A 20,327-nucleotide genomic window follows, 5' to 3' on the forward strand; every position below is an offset into this window, starting at 1 on the left:
GGCTCATTGCTTACCGAGCTTTGTTCGAAAGTAATAACCAATTAACTACGGATTGTTCTCGTAGTTCGTAACCAAGTTCCAATCGAGCTAACAACATCGCTGAGCATAATTGTGTTTTCTTAAAATCAACTCATTTTGAATTTGAGTATAATTCAAGGCTTTTAACCGATCCAACGAGTGTGTTAACAAACTCTCTTTGGCAGCTCATTTGGCGATCCCAATACAAGTACAGGTTTAAAAGAAAAAAAGAAAAGAAAAAGTCCTTCAAACAAACACAAGCAGCAGATAGTAAGTTGAACCATACACATATTAATTCGTAAGCGAGTGGTTCACTAAAAAAGCACCAAATGAACCATAAGATCTGCTCCATGAATCAAGCGCCCATGGCCAAGAGAGTGGCGCTGATAGTCAGGGCTGATGCAACTATGGTCTCCGAAGAAAATGGTGCATATCAAGTCCAGACTACTATTTCAAGCTTTGTTCGAAAGTAAGGCAAATTAACTTCGAATTGTCTTGTAATTCGAAGCAAAATTCCAATCTAGCTAACCATCGAGTGTAATCAAGTTTGCTTAAAATTCAGTAACGAATTTCCAATCTAGAATTATATATGTAAAGGAAAAACGCCCATTAATGAACACAAACAAACCATCAAATGACAAAGACCTTCACACTACCTTGTACACATGGCATTGAATAGACATTACAAAGTTGATGAACATCAACTATGATCTAGGCACACAAAAATTTAATAAAATGATCAACCGTAAAAGCAAAAAACATATATAATTTGGGACATACACGAAACAGATAAACACAAAAAAGAAAAAAGAGACAAACACAACAAAATCATGTTATACCGTTGCCGCATCATTCCCATCCATGGCTTGCGGATGGAAGAAGGAAATATAAGAAGAAGGATTGCTAGTTTGAAAGATTAATCTCCATACCCCGCAAAAAACAAAGAAGTTGGTGTACCTTGATTAACACAATTGATATTTCACTCATTCGAATAAAAGAAATGCCGAGAGAAAAAAGCAATATGAAACAAAAACCAAAACAAAAATCCCGGAGGAAAACAAAAAATCATCCAGAAAAAGGTACAGGGGAGTATAGACGAATCATCATAAGATAAGCGGAACAAAAAAACATTGGATCTGCAAAAAAGATGAAAAAGCCAAAGAAAAAGAGGTACGAAAACCAGCGATCGTACGAGCTGGAAAAAACGTATAGGTATGAAGAAATTGAAAAGGAAACAAAGGGCAGGACAAAAAAAATAGATCTGAAAAAAGGACCTAGATGGATCTGCCCATGGTTTCTCCTCCGTACACGCCTAGCGCCTTCTTGGAGGAAAATATACGAGATTGATGGAGAATGGTCGGGAGAGGAAATAGAATGAAAGAGGAAAGGGGACAGCTCGCCGGGTTAGGTAGGATCTACCTATTGACAAAAAACCCCCGAAAAAATAAAATATAAAAAATACCCACTGAACAAGTGGACATGTACACACACAAGGATAGAAATGAAAGATAGAGGAAGATAAGAAACAGGGTCACGTACGTAATAATCAAAACCTCATCGCAAAAAACCGAAAAAAAGAAAGAGATAAACTCCTTCTTCCCCAGGATCTAATCGGGACAGCATCCATCTCCTCCGCCACCAACCATCGCCACCATCTCTCTCCTCAACCAAAACAAAAAGCTTCCGCCTGGTGCACATCAAAAAGCAATGGAGCAAGTGCACCGGACGGACGAAATCCGACCATCATCCTTTTTCTTAAACCCAGACCACGAAAAGAACTTCTACCCCCCACCTGGTCGAAAAATACAAATTTCACGAAGAACTTCTAGAGAGAGAGATTTAGGGTGCTCAGTGTTATAGACAAAATCATCCAAAGTGGTTTACGGGATGAGTCCTTGATCCGAGATAGGAGATTCACCCACCGAAGATTCGGTGTAAAAAAGGAAAGGTTAGTACTTAATTCAACTTAGCACATGCATTTTTCATCTAGAAAACCTAGAAAATCATATGTACATTACCTTCATTTACCATAATAGAAAAAATATAGAAAAGGTTCAACATAGTAGAATATTACATGGGGAAAAACGTACAATGTACATCACATAGAGAAACTTACGTAACATTGACCACTTTACACAGCATCAAAAAGAGAAAAAAATACAAAAAAGAGACAGAATTAAGAAAATCTCGTTAACATCCTCCCGTGTACTAAAAGTTACACAAAGACACGTAGAACAAAAAAATGGTAACACCGTGTATCAACCGTCCATAATTCTTTGTCCATAGCACCACGTGACTCTTCTTGACTTGCACACAAAAAAGTTAAATCCTCCATTATCTGAAAAAGGCAGATATGAAAAGAAAAAATTGATTTAAACTCATATACATAAACATGTGACTATGACTAACAAATGTAAAAACAGAAAAGAGTAACTCTGATACAACAATAATTTCTTTTGCAGATGGATACAACAAATGCGAATGAGTCGGGAAAAACACAACAGGATGATGAAATAACCGTCGCAGTAAAGTATATTTGGTTCTATGACATGGAAGACACCGATACAAAGGTCGTGAGCATGGTAGATAAATTTGCACAGTAATGAACCTCTGCAGTACTATAGAGATGGGATTTGTTCATATGCTCAAAAAGAAAAACTAATAAAAGTATTTGTTACACATTACGTGCATTTCTTCGTAGAAGGAAAGAGAGAGCCGAGCTCGAAAGCTTGGCGTAGCTACAAGCGCTTGAAGAAAGTTTTTACATGCACAAGCAAAACTCGGAAGCGGAAGGACATACGTCATCAAACATCACAAGGGCGAGCAAACAAAAATGCAAGGACTTCGATTTAAATGAGGTAACATGTCAAATTGCTTCACGTAACATAATTTACAAACAAAAAATAAAGTAAAAACATTGAGTTTATTTGGGAGACAATATCAAAACACCATAGCCGATACCCCGAAAACCATGATGCATCTATGTGAAAACCAGGAGCTCAAATTCGAGAACGAAGACAACGAAGGATATGCCGATAGCAACATCCCGTGAATTGCATGCGATGGTGCATCATTTGCCGGTGAGAATGCATGCCCACCGACAATGCTGATTATTCAAATGGTGATGAGCATGGGAACAAAGAAGATGAAAAATATGAAGAAACTCTTGAGTCGTGCTGAATCCGGAGGTACCGACCGCCGAAGAGCTTGAAATGGACGAATGTTTGCAAACAAGAAGTATCCAACAATGCAAGAGATATCGAGGCATCTACTCCCACAGCTTGGGATGGAATTCGATTCAAAAGATGATGCATTCTTCTTCTTTGCAAGTGTACGCAAGAAGGGTTGGATTTGCAATAAAAAGGGACACCTCCTACGAGTCTAGAAAAACCAATGAAATAACAAGACAGACATTCTCATGCAACAAGTGCCGTGACGATACATACGTTGACAAGGCACTCGTACAGAGACGGACTTCCAGATTGTGCGACAAAATGCAAAGTCGAATGTTTGTGAAGGAATACAGAGGAAAGTGGTCAATAACTAACGTGAGACTAGAACACAACCACAGCTCTAGCTCCGTCGTAGTGGATAGTAAGGTTCATGAAGTGTCACAGGTCAATGTCTCGCATCGTACAAGACTCGATCCACATCCTACAAGAAACAAGAGTTCCACCCAGAACATAATGAAAATATTCAGGAAAACAAGGGGAAGCTTCAGTGCAGCTCCATTTGATACAAAAAACCTAGAGAACGAGCTAGCAAAAGAAAGAAAGAAAATTAAGAACAGGGACATTGAAGAGTTGTTGCTACTATTCAAGGAAGCACGTGAAAAGATGCCCGGATTCGGACATTCACTTGATGTTGACAAATGATAATAGAGTGAAAAGTATATTTTGGACAGACTCAGATAGGGAGGGCAAACTACTCAAAGTTTGGGCAATTTGTATCATTTGATACAACATTTTCAACCAACCAAGTATGGGATGCCATTTGCTCCAATATTAGGGGTTGATAACTATGGCAAAACAAGTCGTGTTCGGAGTAGGACTGCTCGAGGATGAGAGAGCAGTACACTTTCAAGTGGTCGTTTGAGGAATTCCCGTCTCGCTATGGACAACAAGCACCCGTAAACTATAATAACAGACCAAGACGTTGCAATGAGGATTGCAATATCCGAAGCATTACCTTACACAAGTGCACCGCTTTCGCAACTTTCACATCAAGCAAGAACCCGGATGACAAGTTGTCCCTATTCTTCGCAAAGAAGAGGGACTCGAAGGAAGAACTAAGAGCGGTTATAAGGAACTCATTTACTCCAGAGGAATTCGAAAATAGCCGGCATGATCTACCGGAGCGCTACAATGCTTTGGGAGAGCCACACCCGGACAGGATATATGACATCGTAGCTCGTTGGTCCCAACGATATTTCAAAGAGAGATTCTTCCCATTCACTTCATCGACGGGGAGAAGTGAGAGCACAAACTCCTTATTCAAACACTATGTAAAAAGGAAGGACTCGATTGCCACATTCTTCAAGGAGTATATCATAATACAAGAAAAAAACAATCCGACCTAGATCGCCTAAGAGAGAAAAGTGAGTTCAAGGAGTCTCGTGAATTGGGGATTCAATCCTCGTTGAAAGGGAAGCAATGAAAATTTACACGGACCCAATATACAGCAAGTTTGCTCGAAGAGCTAAGGAAGTGTACCGCTTACAACGTTGAAGTTGTGGAAGAGAAAAGATTATACAGAGTGATTAGGGTGGCTAACTATAGGAATGCAGAGTTCCCGGATTAACATATGTGGTTAGTGTTTCCTCCGATGACGATGTGTACAAGTGCTCGTGCTCTAAGATGGCTCGCGATGGAATACAAGCTGCTGCCATGTCCCGAGGGTGGCTAGTCATATTGGTTTGACCGAGCTTCCAGTCAGCTTCATCAACCCTAGATGGACTACCGCAGCTGGAATAGAGGTAGCGCGATTGACGGAGAGAAGAAGCAACACAAAGATCACAGAACACACACTTGGTCGTTAGACACGCAATTGAAATGAGCAAAATATCACACATACTATCTACCGTCCGCACGGATGATAGGTCATACGACTTGTTTGCCGAAGGAGTTGCTGAGCTGAAGAAAGCTATATGCAAAGATGCAATTGAACGCCTCCAGACGAAAGAAAAAGTCACACGTAAGAGAAAAAGGTTGATGACCCGAGCTCAACAAGATACCGACAATATGCGTCATGAAGATAGAGAAGACAACAATCATGGACAGAACAATGAACAGATACACCCCGAGGAGAAAAATTCAAGTGACCAAGAAAAAATGAAGATGAGCATCGCCCTTATAAGGATCCACCACAATCGGAAATCCAGGGTTCAACCTAGGTGAAAGACCTATGAATTTCCATGAGAAATCTGCTGCAAAACTAAAGAAAAAGGCTGCACCAAGATTGTGTGGACTTTGCAGGTTGGCTGGACACAAAAGACCAATGTGCCCGGACAGAGACAAGGTACTGTACTGACTTACAGAAAATATACACAGAAGTACAAAAAGAAACTATTAAAAAAGTTATTACCATTTACTAAATTTATCCCATGTAAAAAAAATACACAGGTTGGCAAGAGCATACCAGGAATGGATTCCCAAAAAGAAGAAGGGAACCCATAACAAAGCAAGAAGGATGAGCGAAAAGAATGATGGAAGTATGCAATGAAAGAAGGAGTACAATCATTTGTGTAATGGTCATGCTCGTGTTTGTCGTTCGAACTTGTAATACTACAATTTGGATAATTATTTTTCCGTTCCATAAATTATGAAAACTATCCTTGATGATTATCAACCCGAATCGCCTATCAAAAAAGAAAAATGAACTTATCAACGCCCGACCAGTTATGTATCAACCCTCGAAGCAGCTTGTTTATCAAATGTAAAAACATGAAAAAATATCAACCCGATCGCCCATCAAAACAGATGCGAAAAAAAGAACATGAACTTATCAACACCATCCCCCCAAAAACACCCCCGACGAGGTCGAATTATAGAAAGTTATCAACCGCTCTTCCCTCGTGTTTATCAACTTCTTAGCATATTGTTTACCAGCCCTTTTGATAATTCCACGAACAGCAAAATAAACTAAGTTACAAACAAAACAAAAAAAGACAAAATGACATTTTAGCTCGTAACAAACTACCAACCTGCCCCCACCCCCCCCCCCCCTTACCAACCGCTAAAACATATATTTACCAACGGTTAGTGTTACAAATTACCAAGCCAAAAAAGAATAAGAAAAAATGCTAATTAAATCAGACTGCAAGTAAAAAAGAGAAAGTAGATTATTTATGCTGTAAGTGGTAGTTTATTTTAGTTGCATCTGGTAGTTCATACCTCACAGAGCGTTGCTTTCCAACAGGTACCTCCAATTCTGCAACTTGTTCAGAGGGTGGTTTAACCAATTCCATGTTAGGACCTTCCTAAGTGCTGGTATCTGATCATAAGTGATAGCAGGTACAACACGGCCATTCCAAAGTTCAAGGAACTTGAGCATAAAATAACCACAATCAACGCTTCAAAAAAAAAGAAAGATACAGAAAAAAAGATATGTGAGCTATCAAATACAAAGAAATGTCCAACAGTGAACAAAGCATAAGTTAGATAGAAAAGAAGAGAACATACTTGTTATTTTGCTTAGGAGCTTCAATGAAAACCAACTCATAGTCATCAACTGTTTTGATGAACTAGAGTAATTTATACGATACATGCACTTGATAGCATCGACTAGATCACTAGAATGATTAATGAGCGATTCATCATCGAGACCACGCGCGTAATCAAGAACTTCAAACCTTTTTTTCTCAAAATTCAAGAACAAGTGAATACCAATGACCACATGGCTTCTTTTCTCGTTCCAAGATTCTCAAGGACACCAAAACACAACTCGAAACAAAACAAAAAAAAGAAAAGATAAAAACAAAGGGTCGGAGAAACATTAAAAAATAAAATGTTCACAAGTAACACAAATCGAAAAAACATAAAAACACGTAAAAAAGTTTACCAGATTTTGGTGACTAAGTTTATACTTATCATCCATCCCGAAATGTTTCTGCAGTATTCTTGAATTAAATCTTCTTTCAAGCAAATAAACAAGCTTACTATCCATGGGAAAATTATCTTCTTCTTTGGACAATCAACTCCGAAGAACAAAGAATTCCAATTTCGGCAACCGTTGTTGACGAGCTCTCCGTAAGGCATAACGCTACTAGCTAAGTCACCAGTGGAAACCCACATAGGGTCAATCATCAAAAACCTTGATCTCGCCGAAAAAGGAATACATGATCAAACTAAGTTGCTAAAAAGTAATGAATTATCTAAAAAGAACACCATTGCGTATACATGAGAAACCCGACATACCGTTTTATTTTAGAGTGTTGAGAGTCGCTCGTTGTGCTTTATAACTTGCTGGTACAATAATTCTTGCTCATCGGTGCAAGTTACTCTATTGTATGGAGGTAGCATGAACTTCGAAGGAAGAACGACCCTTTCCATTCGTAGCCTGGTCCTTGGAGTTCTACTAGCAACAGGTAAATTATGAACAGGCACTGGCAAAGCTGGAGTAATATAAAGGACCTCCAAATCATCTGAGAAAATCAAAAAAAGGATAATTAGAAAGTTAACAAAATGTAAAAAAACAAGGACATGATATTCTATATGAAAAACTTAACTACTAAGATAGAGTAGGACATACCAGCTTCATTGTTACTGATTTCGGTGGCAATTACAGGATGCAATCCGTCTACAGAGTCATCAAAACAATGTTCTTGAAAGTCAGTTGCACCTCCGTCTTCATTGACAAAAATAAACATCACCGCACATGTAGCCACAAATAAAAACACAAAAATGAAGGTATAAAAAGAAAAAAGAAAAAGGTCCAAAAAAAAAGGTCCAAAAAACAAAAAGTACTCACTCACACAGATCGATATTATTCATAACAAAAAAGGTAAAATCATCCATTACATATAAACAGGGATAAAATTACATAGCGTTCATACAGGATATTGTTCACCCATATAAAATAAAAATAAAAAGTTAATACATCGACCAACTCAACAAAGACCATCACTTCGCCACACCCCAATGATACATGAAAAAGGCAGGTTTTGTAAAAATAGCAATTAATTCTTCTTCTTCCTCCCTCTCTTGTTCCTTGAAAACGTATTACTGATACTTGCATTTACTTGCCCCGATGGTACGCATTCTCGCATATATAGATTACAAGTGGGAGATAATACGCGGAACGGGCGTAGATGAATTGATGGAACAAGACATGCACGTAAAACATGTAATAAGTAAAAAAAGGTTGAGTGAAAAACAGAAAGAACATGAAAAATAAAAAGAAAGTAAAAACTGTAAAAATAAAACACAAAAAGATAGAAAAAGTGATCTAACCAGATAGGAGGGATAGATGACACATTTGCAGCTTCGATTCTTTAACAACATCCGCGTAAATGGTAGAATCATGACCATCAGCATTTCCTAATGCCTCTGCGCAAAAACAATGATATTGTGAGCAGAAGCGTGACAAAAAAAAAGCAATCAAAAAAGAGCACAAAACAAAAAATCATATTACCAGATGGAGAAGCGCTTTTATCAGACGCAGATGTATTTACAACAGACACATGATAAGCAGACAGATCTATAGGGATGCCAGGAGTGAGACTCAGTTTGCCATCAGCAGCAACAAATTTAGCTCTCTTAACAACAAGAATAGCTTGATCTGATTAAAAAAATGTTTCATACTAAGTCAAACAAACAATGAAAGAATGAAAAAACAATGAATACAAAAAACATAAACCGATACAACGAAAAAACAAGAGAGAGCAAATACCTTGTGGAGAAGTCGTTGCATTTTGTTCAAGCATCACGAGCAACAACAACAGCTTGTTCCAAGAGAAGCAGATGCATGATGGTCAACATCGCCAACAGGATCAGCCATCCGATTTGTAACACTCGGTACTAGAATCTTGAGGTGCAAAGCTAACTTCAACCGGTTCCTCATGTGCGATTCTTGTCCCGTTGGGACGATTTCAATTGAAGACTTAAAGGAACAACCACATCGTAACCAACCTCTCGCTGAAACCCGGGTACCAGCTTGCAAAGCTAACTTCAAGTGGTTCCTCGTGTGGAGATTCTTTTTCTGTTTGAACAATTTCACTTGTAGACTTAGAAGGGACAACCACATCGTAACCACCAACTCGCTGAAATCTGGCTACCGATTGCAAAGCTAACTTGAACTCGGATCCTCATGTGCATATTCTTTTCTCGTTGGAACAGCTTTCACTTGTAGACTTGGAAGAGAAAACAAGCATCCTTGAAAACAACCCCATCAGAAACAACCTCTGATAAAATCTGACTACCAGTTTCAACTACAGTAGATGTTCCAGCAGCTTGAATTTTTGTTGAGCCTTCAAGACGGTCTTTCAAAGTATACAATTTTGATTTAACTGCAACGTTATCAGCAACACCTGAAGAAGTACCTCTAGGAGCTCGTCGTGGTGAAGATCTTGTAGCAACTCGACTTTTATAAACAAACTTTGCCCGTGAAAAAGCAAAAAACTTAAAATTATTAGAAAAAACTACAAAAACAAGTGAAGTATAAAAACATACTATGTCATGAAAATACAACCAGCGTTTTGATAACTACCGAAAAAGGCATTGGTAAGTTCATGAGATGGTATTTGGTAAAATTACACGAAATACAAAAAAAGAGCAAAAAAGAAAAAGACATGAATACATTTACAAGTAAAAAAATGTAAGAAAATGCAACGACGTAAATGTTGATAGCTACACATGAAATACATTGGTGAGTAACTTCAAACGGGGTCGATCAAAAATACCCCCTGCCTCTCACATTGGGCTTCTTCTTAGGAGCAGATGACGGTTCATTCTGCATGGATTAACGTAACTATCCTCGCGTACAACACAAGTACGTTTCGCTTCAGTAGGCATCGAGAGCACACCTACTCCTTTTCAAATCATTCACGACTTCGTTGATTGTCTCACCGACAACATCATAACCATCGGATAATCCTTTCACATTGCCTTCATTCATTACAACAACCTCAAGGCTAGAACTCGGAACTTCGCTCGACTTCGTACCGACGTAAATGACGAGCACCATCAAGCACCGGCATCTTTGGCACGAAGAAGATCAGCTTCATTTGTTTCAGTATAAAACTTGCTTCCCAATATCTAAATCTCGCTCATCAACAACACCATCAATATGCATAGCAGCAAGTATCCGCAAGATTTTCAAGACCCCGAAACACAATCCTATTATCTCGCCGATGCAACAAGTGATATCGGCTTCCATAAAACGTACTAGAGCATCAAGCATCGGATGGTTCCGCAACAAGACAATCAATATCCATGGGTACACTCGGTGGAAACCAGTTCAGAGAAACACCGGAACAACCGTCGCAACACCGTAAAGAGTTGTCCGGCTTGGCACTCCCGCACATTCCGACAACACGGTATCACCATGCTCACCTACATCCACATGACGTCCGCTTTGAATAACAAAGCGATCAGCAACGGCTTCATCAACATAATCACTCGTCATTGTCGAATGATAACTCTCGCCGTCGACATATTGTCACCGAAGTTGACAACAGGTACCTTATCGGTTTGACATGGCGCTTTGGCACCACAAGCGGCTTTTGCAGCAGACTCGGTAACACGAGTTTGCTCAACAACACGGGCCTCGGCCGAACATTAGTTTGCTCGTAGACGGTGATGAAACGGAATCAACAACATTCAATGGATCAGCGAGTAATAGCACCTCCGACATCCGTAGCATCAGCACTCTGGTTGCAAAGGACATCCCCTCCGACATCCGTAACATCAGCAATCCGCTTGCAAGGCACATCCCCCCAACATCCGTAGCATCAGCACTTTGGTTGCAAGGCACATTCTTGAGACGGCGTATTGGTGATTTCCCTACAATCTTATCGGGACGATCATAAGTTGATTGCGCAATAGGAGAGGTTGTGTTTGCAGCACCTCCATCATGCGATGAACGAGAGGCAACGATTTGAGAGCGTAATGTCTTATCAGATTTTGCAAGTATACACAACTTCGTCATCATCAACCTCGATCAAACCTTGCACAAGCTTACTCATTAGACCAGTGAGACCAGACGCAAACTCACCCATTAATCTAGAAACCTTGTCTTTACGCTACATCAAAAAACAACACACAAAAAATGAAAAAAGGTTAAAATTCATTTAAAAAAAAGAGATATACTAAAAAAATGTAATGGTACCATACAAAATTGAAAAACAAAAAACTAAAAATTAAAAACTTATCACTGTATCATACATTTTTCGAGGCGTTAGGTGCAAGTATTGGTTTCAACCCATCTTTCAAAGCTAGCCGCACCTCCAAACAAGTTGAAATTTATAGCAAGGTGTGGCTTCAACTGATATTAGTGACAAGACAAAAACAAAAAATGCATCAGCTTGCACAAAAATCGACCACAAAAGTTCATGTCATAACATGAGAAACACAAAAAAGATTAACTAACCTCGAGATTCCCATAACCAGATCCATCCCTTTTCAAGTCAGCATCAAGCACAGTATCAACATCTTTCTTTGACCATATATTAGCAACAAATCTACCATCCGGAAGGTCAAGGTTAAGAGAGCTAATATCCAAAGAGTCAACATACAAGAATCGAATATGGAACAGGCAGCCTCCGGAAGGCTTCCCAAGACAAAGCTCATCATGCAACTGTCGCACACAAACCGACAAAGGTTCATGTTCCCGACATTGCTAATGTTGTCCTACAAAAAAATAATGTAAACACCGCGTAAAAAATGATTGTTCACATATATTGATAAAAAAATTGAATGATTTTTTAAAAAACTAGAGGATAACACATATACCAAGTATAGGATAACATCCGTTGCCGACTTTGTTAGACGTTGTTGGTGCAAGCAAAGTACAAACAAGATACATCATCCAAACTTGCTTGAAAATGTCATCATACCGAGTCATCTCTCGACAGCATTGTGAACACACCAGTAATCTTCGGCGTGCTGCTATGGCCAGGAAATAACAAAGGACCTAGACGAGCCTCTATGACAGTAATCCATTGCATACACAATAGGAATATCCCCCGCGGAAGACCGAGTGTACGGTAAATGGAATCAGCATTGAGAGGGATTCTACCACGCCCTTGAATGACAAACTCTCGGGAATGACTATCATACAAAGGAGCGAGCCAGCTTATCAATGGATTGTGAAGAACATGGCACTTGATGTCAAGCATTGAACCAAGATCCATATCCCCAATCGAGTTCTTCCGATCAGAACTTAGATGTTCATATAACCTGACAACAGGGAGAGGAGACGCCCGATTCCTAGCGCGCTCACTAGCATTGGGCATTTTGCGAACACCTAGATGATCACCACCTTGTTTCTTGCTGCCCGCCATTGAAACAACAACGCTGCAATACAAAAACAGATGCCATGATAATGAGAAACTCTTAGTAAAATCAATTACCATAACAGGGAAAAAAAGAGGTTGGTAACTTCAGAATGTATATATTGGTTAAACGTTGAGATACTAGTTGATGAAGAGTGAGTAAGTGGGTTGGTAAAACAAACCCCATAACAGGGATTTGTGAACACCTAGAAAAACAAGTCGCATGATCTCTGCTTTCTCCTGCTACAATTACCATAGAAATTGTGGACAAAAAGCAATGCAACAGGCCAAAAATCGGACTACAATGAACATTGAAATAAGTGAAAACGCAATTTACAGCCGATCCCATAACAGAGATTTGAGAAAAACGAGGTACGAAGCAGGAACCTAGGCGAAGAACAAAACACACCCAAAAAAAAACCCTCGCCGGAACAATCCCTCGCCGGACAAAACCAAAAATCCCATCAGAAAAAATAATCCAAGGTGGAACAATCCCTCGCCGCACAAAACAATACCGGCCGACGAGACCCAGATAACAGAGGTTTGTGAACAGAGGAACGAATCAGGAACCTAGGCGGAGAACAAAATCCACCCAAAAAGACAAACCCTCGCCGGAACAATCCATCGCCGGAACTCCACGGTGGAAAACAATCCCTCGCCGGACAAACAACCCGGCCGGCGAGACCTAGATCTCCCCACTAGATCCAGTTGGAATACTAACCTTACAGCGCCGAACTCGACTGGAGCTTGCTAGTGAAGCGACGGCAGGAGAAATCTAGGTCGCGCACTAGACACGAGGAACCGGAGCGCCGACTCCGCCGTCCGCCGTCGCCGTCGCCCTCTCCGTCAGGGCTGAATGAGACGAGAACAGGGGAGAGAGGATAACGGGCGGAAGGAGGCGAACCCCAAATCGATTCGAAATAATTCGAAAACGACGGGCCGAAAAGGGAAAGTCGATCGGTTACCAAAAATAGAAACGAGCGTGACACGCGTGACGCGGCGAAAAGGGAATTGCCTTCGCGCGTCCGCGCGAGCGCTCCGCGCCGACAAGATTCGCTCGCTCGAGCGATCGGTTGCCAAGAAGGGGATTCGTACTTTTTGCTGAGTAGGGCTTCACGTGTCTTCAAACTTCTTTCAGCGTGGAGCTCTTGTAAAACCTTTGCATACTGTCAATAAACAAAATGGATGTGACGTGAAATGATGCACCTGCATTACAATTACAAAGAAGAATAATATATTATGTTTATCAAAAGTTCCAACAGAAATAAAAAACAGAGTAAAACTGTATGATGCACAACGAAGATTAAGCACAGATCATTAAAATATATATCAACAGGTTAGAAAGACAGAAATGAAGATTACACATAATTTATACACAGAATTTTACACCCATCAAACTCTTTTTATTCGTAATGTTCAAATGAATGTTCGAGATTACACATAAGCATCCAGTGTCTCTAGTAGTTGGCATTCTAATGAAGATTTCCGTATTGCAATGCTGAGTGTGCATTATGCAGCTACTTATGCATACGTAATTAAGTTTGTACAGATTAAATCTGCATCCTAGTTTGTTATGCGTGCTAGATGAGAAAGATAAAAAAAAGTCTGAGACACCGTATGGAGAAGGATGCAGTAGCAATATAACTCAGTTATGCAGGTGACAGAATGATCTAGCTTTTCTCTGCATTTACTAGTGAGTCAAGAGTGCAGACAGAACTTGGGCCAACGAGGAGAAATTGGGTTTAAGAAACATACCCTTGGAGAACACCGGTGACTGTCCGGTCAGCAGCTCCAGCACCTAGCAAAAAAAAATGAAAACAATGCAGTTAACAGTAATGTTTGCAGTAAAGGTGTATTTCCAACACAACATATTGAGAGAGATGACTTTAACAGTTTAACCGTTTAGTGCCAGTAAGATATTCTCTTTTGGCCTGTAATACCGTACATGTGAATTGTCTATAGTGCCATTCAGATGACACAAATTTAAGTCAATTCAAGCTAATCAGAAATGCAGCAGACATGACTGACAATAGTGGTTACATGGTAGCAGCATTTGTATCACAAGCTGATGCATGTCCAAACACTAGCACACTTCAAAAGAGGCACTGCAACCACAGATAGAATATGCAAGTGCCAAGCCAGGCTAGATCATCACTGGCTTACAGTTCCACAAACTACTAATGAAACAAGAATGCTATAATCGAAGTGGAACACTCGCTACTGATCCCAGCATCACCACATCTAAACATACTAATATATCTAGAGGGAACTAATTGGAATCCCACAAGCGCGGGCACATCAACAAGGAGGGGTATAGGATAAATAGATAACAGTATTTATACCTTGGACGTGCGGGTGAGGCAACCTTTACTCACCAACGGAGATGTCGAAGACAAGCTTCTGCATCTTGATCTCCCGCATGGAGGTCGCCAGCTTCTTCTCCGTCAACTGCGAGCACTAAGCACTATTGGTGACAATGTACAAGCAAATGGTTTATGCACTAATACATGTTACTGCATATCGCGCTGGTGTAAACCGAGTGCCCAACTCAATAATTTCAATTTACCTTTTTTTCCAAATGATGGGTCAACTAGTCGTGGGTCCCACCTGCAAGGTTCCAGTTTGTGGATCTGGATCCAAGATGTCAGTTTCATAATCTTCAGATTTCAATTCGCAGTAAATAAATTACTAACATTTAGAACAAAACAGACAGAAGATAGAAGTTTTAACTTTAAATAACAGCTAGAATTAGTCTGTTACATCATATAATACATATTCAATGGCAATCACAGTATAACTATCTCTACAAGAGTAATAACTTGATTTTGCTAAGTACGGATTCACGTCACTTCAATTCCTTTCAGCCTAGCTCCTTCGATTGGGATCAAGTGATGCATGCACAGATATGGTCAAGAAATCTAGGACAACCAAGGAAAAATAATAATGTAGCTCACATACTCAATGAATACTAGAGCTATCATTCATGAACCACAAACCACACGAAGTCTAAATCTGTAGTATGTTCACTTAAGTAGAACCAGCAGGGTTCATGTCTCACTCAAAAAAAATTCTTGCCAATATATAAAGATGTAGTACATATTTACCACAAAAAAGCACAACATATGTTTAAATGATTTAATCTAGACTTACAGTTCTCTGCAGACCATGCTACACACAAGGTACGATAAGCAGCAGCTAAATATTTGAACTTAATGTTGTTACCAAAATAGTATAAAATCGGGCGGTTAATTCTTCATAACTCTACAGATAGATATCATGAACGCATACTAATAGTTATATTTACATGCTTAAGATGGATCCCATGCATACAAAACAAGCAGCAGTTTGTTCCATCTTCAAGTACAGAGTAGATAAAATGGGGACTTCTGCATACCTGACTACGAGATCATGTTTATGCGCTCAACCAGCATGAGGACCTGCCAATGGCAAATCAGGCTGAACTTACATAAATCCAGATATAGTGGGTTCAAATGTATAGGATTAATACAACCATGACATGAACCTCACAAACACACTATGAATTAAAGTTGCTAAACAGATAATTATCTGTGCGCTGCAGAGCCTGGCATCAGTCCAACAAGAAGGGCACACTACCATTTCTAGTCAATTCGATCTATACAAGTGCTAGATAACATATTGATACTAAAATAATAATTCAGTAACAGTATTTATGCAACGTCTCAATACTATAGCCATTGATCTGCGGAGAATCTATAAAGTCCAGCTTACCAGCTATAGAGTTCGTTCAAATTGAGCACAAGGATGGAGAAACAGACGTAGCTGCCAAGAAGCTGAGAACATCGGCAGAGTCCAGGAAGATGCATAAACCTGGATTGGCATCACAGATAATAAATTATTAGCAACCTCAGGTACAAAATTAATCGAGCAGTTCACCTAACATCTCCCTTCAATTGCAGCAAGACGTGCAACATGCAATTTTTTTTGTATTTCCCGAATTCTTAGCTAGCTATTGGATTGTTTGAAAAAAAAATCCTTGTAGCCCTGAATTACCCTGAACGGCACACTAGTTAAGACGTGATTTTGATTGATCCGTTTTAATTTGGCCCGCCCAAGTATTTGTTTGAAGTTTCGGCACTGAAAACCGTACAACAAAATCGAGCAAATAGGCCTTAGGAACAATATAAGAAGATAGCATACGGATCACAATCACAACCTACACAAAAGTTGCACCGATGCATTCAGGGGATGGAGGAAAGGAGGGAGGGACTAACCATGGAAGAGGTTATTGCAGTCATATCTCACGGACGTTCTTGGAGATGATCTATTCCACGTGATCGTACCCAGCCAGCACAAACAGATCTACACCTATCCTGCACAAATCGAGCACAAACATACCAGATCAACATATATCAGATCAACTCCACAACGAATGACGCAAAGGTCGGATGGGAGTGGACGGAAAACTGATTGAATCCTTCTCGGCGAGGTAGCTGAAGATGTGGCCCTCGCAGTTGTAGAAGAACTCCTCGTCGGCACAGCCTCTCCATCTTCGAGCCAGGAGCTCAGGAAGCCATCGTCGAGGCGGGAGATGCGATGTCGTTGGTGCAGGGCGCCAGGGTTAGGTACCTTGAGGAGGTAGGAGTGCCTGGGACCGCTGGCGAGGGTCATCGTGCGTGCGCCACTGGGGAAGACATGGACGGCGAGGATGAGCTGGCTCCACGCCTTGCCGACGACGGAGTAGTTGCGCCGGTGTAGAGGACCTGGAGGAAGCGGGCGAGGCGGAGGCCGTCGAGGGGCACGACTCCAGAGCACGTACAAAGATAGGGGAGAGGCGGAGCCGCGGAGGCCGGCGAGGTGATTGGCGGCTGGGTAGGGTTTGGTGGTGGAGAGGGTTGGGACTCGGGAGTGGGAGAGCAAGATCTGGATTGATATGGCTACTAGGTTTTTTTTTTAGACTCTGATATGGCTACTAGGTGGGGCCCTATGCATTATTGGGTTGCAGGCACGTGAATTTGGGGGAAGAAAGAGGCGCGGGGTTTGGGCGGGCTGCCAAAAATTTCGCTAAGGAGTGGAGGCAAAAGAAGCGTGAGGCTCGTAGGATTGGGCGGACCAAAAAAAGCTAGGTAAGAAAAGGACCCACGTGCCAGGTAGGTTACACGTGTCATTGGTTAGGCTATATGTAGTTGGATCACACCGTGCACATGCTCAATGTGTGAGTCCCATTTGTCGGTTATAAATTTGAACCTAGTTCTATCTAAACACGTAAGCATAATTGACACATTGATATGACACATAGGCGAAATCGCTGAGTTGGCCAACTAGTCATTTTAAGAAATGAGGGAGCCACACTATATCAGTGTAGTCAATTGACTACACAAGTTTTAGATACATAGGCAAGAAATTGTGCAAAACAATATAAAAAAATAATATAAATACATATATTTAACTACACAACTTTGACATGTCTACACAAGATTAATATCCAGATTCCGCCTCCAATTTTAAGATATCATGAGTTAACAGTCATGACCATTTAAATTGGTCGTGATCGTCTAAGATAAGTCTGTATACTGTATCATCTTCTCTATGACCATTTTGTAGAAGGAAATTATGACCTTTCTAAGAAAAATGGTCGTTGTGATTTAGCATTTTGACCCTCCCAAACGCCTTAAGACCATTTCGTGTCCGGTGGTCATAAATATATGACCATTTCTTCTACGGTCACTTCGAGAAGGTCACTAGTTAACACATTTCTTGTAGTGCACCTCCGTACTCGGTCACACGTTCGGTTGTTGATGAAGACGACGTCCACCTCCCCGTTCCAGCGGGCAGCGGAACTAGTAGCTCCTCTTGAATCCGACAGCACGACGGCGTGGTGTCGGTGGTGGTGGAGAAGTCCGGCGGAGCTTCGCTAAGCGTGCGGGAAGTGGAGGAGCGGGGCGGCTAGGGTTTGGGAGGGGGTGGCCGGCCACTCAAGGGGGTCGGCCAGGCTGTGGTCTTGGGGTGGCCGGCCCCCTCCCCTTGGCCCCTCATTATATAGGTGGAACCCCAAGAGGTGGTGTCCAAGTCTTCGAATAAGACCCGAACCAAAAACCTTCCATAGGAGGGGGGAAACCTAGCCAAGCTAGGACTCCCACCAAGGTGGGAGTTCCACCTCCCATGTGGGGGTGGCCGGCCCCCTAAGGGGAGTCCACTTGGGACTCCTCCCCCACTAGGGTTGGCCGGCCATGGAGGTGGAGTCCCATGTGGACTCCACCTTCCTTGGTGGTTTCTTCCGGACTTTTCTAGAACCTTCTAGAACCTTCCATAGAACCTTCCGCGACATTTTATTCACATAAAATGACATCCTATATATGAACCTTATTCTCCGGACCATTCTGGAACTCCTCGTGATGTCCGGGATCACATTCGGGACTTCGAACAAATATTCCAACTCCATTCCATATTCAAGAACTACCATTTCAACATCCAACTTTAAGTGTGTCACCCTACGGTTCGTGAACTATGCGGACATGGTTGAGTACTCACTCCGACCAATAACCAATAGCGGGATCTGGAGATCCATAATGGCTCCCACATATTCAACGATGAATTTAGTGATCGAATGAACCATTCACATACAATACCAATTCCCTTTGTCTCGCGATATTTTACTTGTCCGAGGTTTGATCTTCGGTATCACTCTATACCTTGTTCAACCTCGTCTCCGACAAGTACTCTTTACTCGTATCGTGGTATGTGGTCTCTTATGAACTTATTCATATGCTTGCAAGACATTAGACGACATTCCACCGAGAGGGCCCGAGAGTATATCTATCCGTCATCGGGATGGACAAATCCCATCGTTGATCCATATGCCTCAACTCATACTTTCCGGATACTTAATCCCACCTTTATAGCCACCCATTTACGCAGTGGCGTTTGGTGTAATCAAAGTACCTTTCCGGTATAAGTGATTTACATGATCTCATGGTCATAAGGACTAGGTAACTATGTATCGAAAGCTTATAGCAAATAACTTAATGACGAGATCTTATGCTACGCTTAATTGGGTGTATCCATTACATCATTCATACAATGATATAACCTTGTTATTAATAACATCCAATGTTCATGATTATGAAACTAATCATCCATTAATCAACAAGCTAGTTAAGAGGCATACTAGGGACTCTTTGTTGTTTACATATCACACATGTATCAATGTTTCGGTTAATACAATTATAGCATGGTATATAAACATTTATCATAAACATAAGATATATAATAACCACTTTATTATTGCCTCTTGGGCATATCTCTAACAGTCTCCCACTTGCACTAGAGAATAATCTAGATTACATTGTAAGCAACCTAACACCCATGGCATTCTGGTGTTGGTCATGCTTTGCCCTAGGGAGAGCTTTAGTCAATGGATCTGCTACATTCGGATCGGTGTGTACTTTGCAAATCTTTACTTCTCCATCTTCGATGTACTCGCGAATCGAGTGGTAACGCAGCTTGATATGCTTCAGCCTCTTGTGTGACCTTGGTTCTTGTGCATTGGCGATGGCACCCATGTTGTCACAGTATATGACTAGTGGGTCCAATGCACTCGGAACCACACCGAGCTCTACAATGAACCTCTTCATCCATACCGCTTCTGATGAAGCCTCTGAAGCCGCTATGTACTCCGATTCTCGTTGAAGACTTCGCCACCGTGCACTCGCTTCGAGCTTGCCCAGCTCTATCGCAGCACCATTCAATATAAACACGTACCCAAACTGTGACTTAGAGTCATCAGGATCAGTGTTCCAACTTGCATCGGTGTAACTTGTTACAACGAGCTCTTGGTCAC

General features: G+C 41.1%; 1 long non-coding RNA gene across 1 annotated transcript; it reads right to left on the bottom strand.

Moving 5' to 3' along the window:
- Nucleotides 1–13,601: 13,601 nt before the first annotated feature.
- On the bottom strand, nucleotides 13,602–14,904 carry LOC124707936. Its single transcript, XR_007005028.1, has 3 exons — nucleotides 14,884–14,904; nucleotides 14,264–14,306; nucleotides 13,602–13,714 (listed from the first exon to the last, which is right to left on the bottom strand). It is a non-coding gene; the product is annotated as an uncharacterized LOC124707936 (long non-coding RNA).
- Nucleotides 14,905–20,327: the final 5,423 nt, after the last annotated feature.

Source organism: Lolium rigidum, chromosome 4, assembly GCF_022539505.1.
Source record: "Lolium rigidum isolate FL_2022 chromosome 4, APGP_CSIRO_Lrig_0.1, whole genome shotgun sequence".
NCBI lineage: Eukaryota > Viridiplantae > Streptophyta > Magnoliopsida > Poales > Poaceae > Lolium > Lolium rigidum.